The sequence below is a fragment of the Aquarana catesbeiana genome, linkage group LG12 (assembly GCF_042186555.1).
Source record: "Aquarana catesbeiana isolate 2022-GZ linkage group LG12, ASM4218655v1, whole genome shotgun sequence".
NCBI lineage: Eukaryota > Metazoa > Chordata > Amphibia > Anura > Ranidae > Aquarana > Aquarana catesbeiana.
The window spans coordinates 226,844,125-226,849,721 of NC_133335.1; positions in this window are offsets into that span (position 1 = coordinate 226,844,125).

The following is a 5,597-nucleotide window of genomic DNA, read 5'->3' on the forward strand; positions in this document are numbered from 1 at the left end:
ATTTCTGTTGAGGAGATTTGTCTTCACTTCCTTTCCTGAATACACGAGTGGAAGGAAATCTCACCAAAGTGATGGGAAATGCACTTTTGGACAGATGTTACAGGAACCTCAATTGGAGGACTTTCCCTCTATTTCTATCTCACCCCCCCTACCACACGTGAGAGGAAAGCCTTATTCACACCATACGTGCAGAAAAGTGATGAAGAAAAACCACGCCGATGTCATCACTGTCTCTTCCTCCAGGGTCACACCACAATGCTGAAAACCACGCACACGCTGCAGATTCCAGAAAAATTCCACACATAGAGAACGATTGATTTCTCTGTGATCTTGCAGAACACGTGCAGAAAAACCTCCATCTCTGCACATGGTGTGAGCAAGGCCTAAATCTCTCCACACTGAAGGGAATCCCCTCTTAGATGACACCACAACAGTTATCCCCATATCTCAACCCCCCCAACCCCCCCACCCCCAGCCTGTGGCTGGTAATTAAGTCCTCAGCAATACCGACATGCAAAAAACGGATGGAAATAAATGCAGATTTCCCTTGCAGAGACACAAGCTTACATCGGTTTTCATGCGTTTTCGTAAATTCTATGCACGTTGTAGAAAAAATCCGCGCATGATCCCAGTGTTGCGGTGTCGGCGGTGCACATAGAGAACATTTTTTGGGGTTTTTTTTGTGCCCTTGCAGAATGCGTGCAGAAAAACTCACATCCCTGCACATGGTGTGAACGAAGCCTTAAAGGAGAAGTAGGAGATAAATGAGCTCTCTGTCACTCTTCTGTCTCCTACTATCAGCACGCTCCCTGCATTACAGCACAACTAATTGGCTCCTTTTGCTGCTCCACCTTCCCCCAGTACAGTGATTGCAAGAGGCTGATAATATGTTAAGTTCAGGTATTTACTCGCAGTGCCAGGGCAAGGTCATCTAGAGCCCAGGGCAGACATGCCAAACTGTGCCCCCCCCCCCCCCCCCCAAGATGTATGAGCATTGAGGGGTTGATTTACTAAAGGCAAATAGACTGTGCACTTTGCAGTTGCTTCAGAGCTTAATATAGCAATAAATGAGGTAAAGCTTCACTACACAAAGAGTACCCAATCACGTGCAAGGAAAATTAAAAAAAAAGCATTTTTGCTTGCACATGATTGGATGATGGAAGTCAGCAGAGCTTCTGCTCATTTACTAAGCTCTGGAGCAACTGCAGTCTAATTGCCTTTAGTAAATCAACCCCCATGTGTCAGCAAAAATTCCCCCCCAAAAAATTGAACACGAATCTGCATGATTATGATAAGCATAAATTCCCCTCCTTCAAGGACAAATCCCCCCTGCCGAAATCCCCCTTCCCAGCACAAATCTTTGGCTACCAACACTAAAACAAGTCTCCCCTCCTAGCACAAATCTTCTATTCCTCAAATTTCCCCTCCAAGTACACATCACCCCCACTTTAAATCCCCTCTTCCAGCACAAATTTCCCCCCAATTCCCCCTCCTAGCACAAATGCTCACCTCCCCAAAAAAAACCCTTCCACATATCACCTCTTGTAGCACAAATCCCCCTAAATCACCCAGAACTTTCACCAAAATTCCCCCTCCTAAAACAATTCTTACCCCTTCCTGTTTCCCAAAGTCCCTCTCCCAACACAAATCCTCACAGCCCCCCCCCCCCCCCCCTCGAGCTCACATGATGCCATAGTGCCCAGGGCAGCTGCCCACCAACCCTTGTCCCGGCCCTGTTGACTCAGCACGCCTTTATAGCACAATACACCCAATGATGTATTACTCATTCAGAGCTGTGTTAAAGCAGAACTTCAGTCATTTTTTTTTCATTTTTTCATTTTTTCATTTTTCCGTCTGTTAAATCTTCTGCCCTTGTTGTTGTTTTAACTTTGAATAGTAAAACATTTTTTTTCTTCCAGTAAATACCTTATACAGTCCACTTCCTGTTTCCTGTCATAAGAGGGCCAATTAAAGCTGCAGAGCTGGAGGTGTCCTCTGTATGTCTGTGTAAATCCAGGAAGTGAACAGGCAGCAGCTTCAGCTGCCCACAGTTAAAATGGATGCAGCCAAACTCAGTGAATGGAGATTTCTGCAGCATATTTGGCAAGTACAGAATCACAGTGTATACTGTATAAATGTAGCGCTGGCCCCGTGGGATTGCTACGTATTACGACATCCACACATTTGGATCATTAACTTCACTTCTCCTCCAGCACACTACTTTGGATCACTTACTTTACTTCTCCTCCAGCACACTACTTTGGATCACTAACTTCACTTCTCCTCCAGCACACTACTTTGGAGCACTTACTTCACTGTCCAACTTTAGTCTCCTGTCACACTATCGGCACATGACTAGGCCTCACTCTGAATAAGTCCTAGTGTCTTTCCTTGATAGCCCTTTGCAGGCCGGGGTCTGCAGCACCCCTTTGTGGTAGCAACCGTTTTGATTGGGAAGAATAAATGTACTTGATGGACTACTGATCCCAGCAAGTCTGATTGCAAATCCTGCCCGCCCTCCTGGCTGCAGCGACTTGACACATAACACTCACAGTCTCTCCCTCTGGCTCTACAGCCAACTCCTGGCATGTCTCTTCCAAAGCTTTCCACTGTGCTTCCACTCACCGACACCTGGCCTGGATCCCTCCTGAATGACTTTCTCCGGACGTGCTGACCAACTGTCTCTTCCAGCTCCTGTTCCAGGACACCTCTCTATGACTGTGTAAAGAGAGGCTGCCTCCCAGCTCCCGAGCTCCCTGCCTGAGGTACACCCCCCCCCCAGAAAGGGGGTTCCCTCAGACATGACAGTCTAACACTCCATCATCCAGTTCACCCAGCCGACAACTCCTCCCCAGCAGGCTGACCATGGGTGTATGTAGGAGGCCTGCCCCCTGCCAATCCTAGCTGGGGATTGGTCAGGGCTCCCACATGCACCCCATGTCACTCCAGCTTTCTGCTCTGCCTCTTTTCCACTCCTCTGCCCCCAGATCAAAACAAACAGGCCTAGCTCACAGCATAGGCCTGGCTAAATTTACCTGTGCTGGCAGCTTACACAAAACCTACACCTAGGACCTACCTATAGTCAGGTCCATAAATATTGGGACATTGACACAATTCTAATCTTTTTGGCTCTATATACCACCACAATTGATTGTGTTTAACTGCAGACTTGCAGCTTTAATTTGAGGGTATTTACATCCAAATCAGGTGAACCGTGTACGAATTACAACAGTTTGTATATGTGCCTCCCACTTTTTAAGAGACAAAAGGAAATGGGACAGATTAACACTCATCCATCAAGCTTTCACTTTTTAATACTTGGTTGCAAATCCTTTGCAGTCAATTACAGCCTGAAGTCTGGAACACATAGACATCACCAGACGCTGGGTTTCATCCCTGGCGATGCTCTGCCAGGCCTCTACTGCAACTGTCTTCAGTTCCTGCTTGTTCTTGGGGCATTTTCCCTTCAGTTTTGTCTTCAGCAAGTGAAATGCATGCTCAATCGGATTCAGGTCAGGTGATTGACTTGGCCATTGCATAACATTCCACTTCTTTCCCTTAAAAAACTCTTTGGTTGCTTTTGCAGTATGCTTCGGGTCATTGTCCATCTGCACTGTGAAGCTCCGTCCAATGAGTTCTGAAGCATTTTGCTGAATATGAGCAGATAATATTGCCCGAAACACTTCAGAATTCATCCTGCTGCTTTTATCAGCAGTCACATCATCAATAAGTACAAGAGAACCAGTTCCATTGGCAGCCATACATGCCCACGCCATGACACTACCACCACCGTGCTTCACTGATGAGGTGGTATGCTTTGGATCATGAGCAGTTCCTTTCCTTCTCCATACTCTTCTCTTCCCATCACTCTGGTACAAGTTGATCTTGGTCTCATCTGTCCATAGGATGTTGTTCCAGAACTGTGAAGGCTTTTTAGATGTTGTTTGGCAAACTCTAATCTGGCCTTCCTGTTTTTGAGGCTCACCAATGGTTTACATCTTGTGGTGAACCCTCTGTATTCACTCTGGTGAAGTCTTCTCTTGATTGTTGACTTTAACACACATACACCTACCTCCTGGAGAGTGTTCTTGATCTGGCCAACTGTTGTGAAGTGTGTTTTCTTCATAAGGGAAAGAATTCTTCGGTCATCCACCAAAGTTGTTTTCATTGGTCTTCCGGGTCTTTTGGTGTTGCTGAGCTCACCGGTGCGTTCTTTCTTTTTAAGGATGTTCTAAACAGTTGATTTGGCCACACCTAATGTTTTTGCTATCTCTCTGATGGGTTTGTTTTGTTTTTTCAGCCTAATGATGGCTTGCTTCACTGATAGTGACAGCTCTTTGGATCTCATATTGAGAGTTGACAGGAACAGATTCCAAATGCAAATAGCACACTTGAAATGAACTCTGGACCTTTTATTTGCTCCTTGTAAATGGGATAATGAGGGAATAACACACACCTGGCCATGGAACAGCTGAGCAGCCAATTGTCCCATTACTTTTGGTCCCTTAAAAAGTGGGAGGCACATATACAAACTGTTTTTCCTACACCGTTCACCTGATTTGGATGTAAATACCCTCAAATTAAAGCTGAAAGTCTGCAGTTAAAGCACATCTTGTTTGTTTCATTTCAAATCCATTGTGGTGGTGTATAGAGCCAAAAAAGATTAGAATTGTGTCGATGTCCCAATATTTATGGACCTGACTGTACCTAAGCTAGAGGGTGCTACATAAAATAATATGCAAAGTGGTTGGAGGGAAGCTTCACAATGGCAAATATGTTTTTATTACAAATTATGTGAGCAGACTGCAGTTCCACTTTAACTTATTTTGTGTCTTTTTTTTTTTTATCTCCCCTGCGTTCGGCTGCCTGAGTCCATTCTCGGCTCAGATCACGCTGTCTTCGGTGGTCAGTACGGTCAGCAACAGCTGCAGGATCCTCGGTGTCACCAACAGACCTTTATAAACTGAAATGTAATGTAGATGTATGGCTCAGCACTGAATGTTGTGTTTGGCCCATAATTCATTTTCTAAGCTCTATTAGCTACCTGGTGGATCCATCGTTATCCAGCGAGCTTTTCCTGAGCCGGAACGGAGGATAATCCAAAAGGCTGGAGAAAATCAAAATGACATTTATGAGTTGCGGAGTGACTTTTTTACAATCGGTAAACGGCGCCTTACTGACATTTTACATTTATGAACACATCAAGAAAACAAGACAAAAGAGAACGTTTTTTTGCTTCTCGTCTTTTTTTTTTTTTTTTTATTGTGTAAAAATAAAATCAACAATAAATTCCAGCAGTGAAGTCAACAAAAACAGCATGGTGTAAATCAAGGAGAAAAGGGGAAGGGAGAGACGTCAGAATCTGGCTTTGAACCCATACAAATCAGAAAATACAACAGAGAAGTTTTTTTTGGGGGGTAATATGGCGAAAAAGGGGAATTTACAGCTTTGGTCAGCGAAAAACGTCTTTGTACCAGAAAAATATGGACAAGCTGGTGGAGAAAGGAAAACCATTGGCAACTCGATGGCTGTAAAACCGGTGAAAGGAAAATAAAGCTCATTTTGTGCTTCTGTTTTTATACTCAGGTCTTTCACCA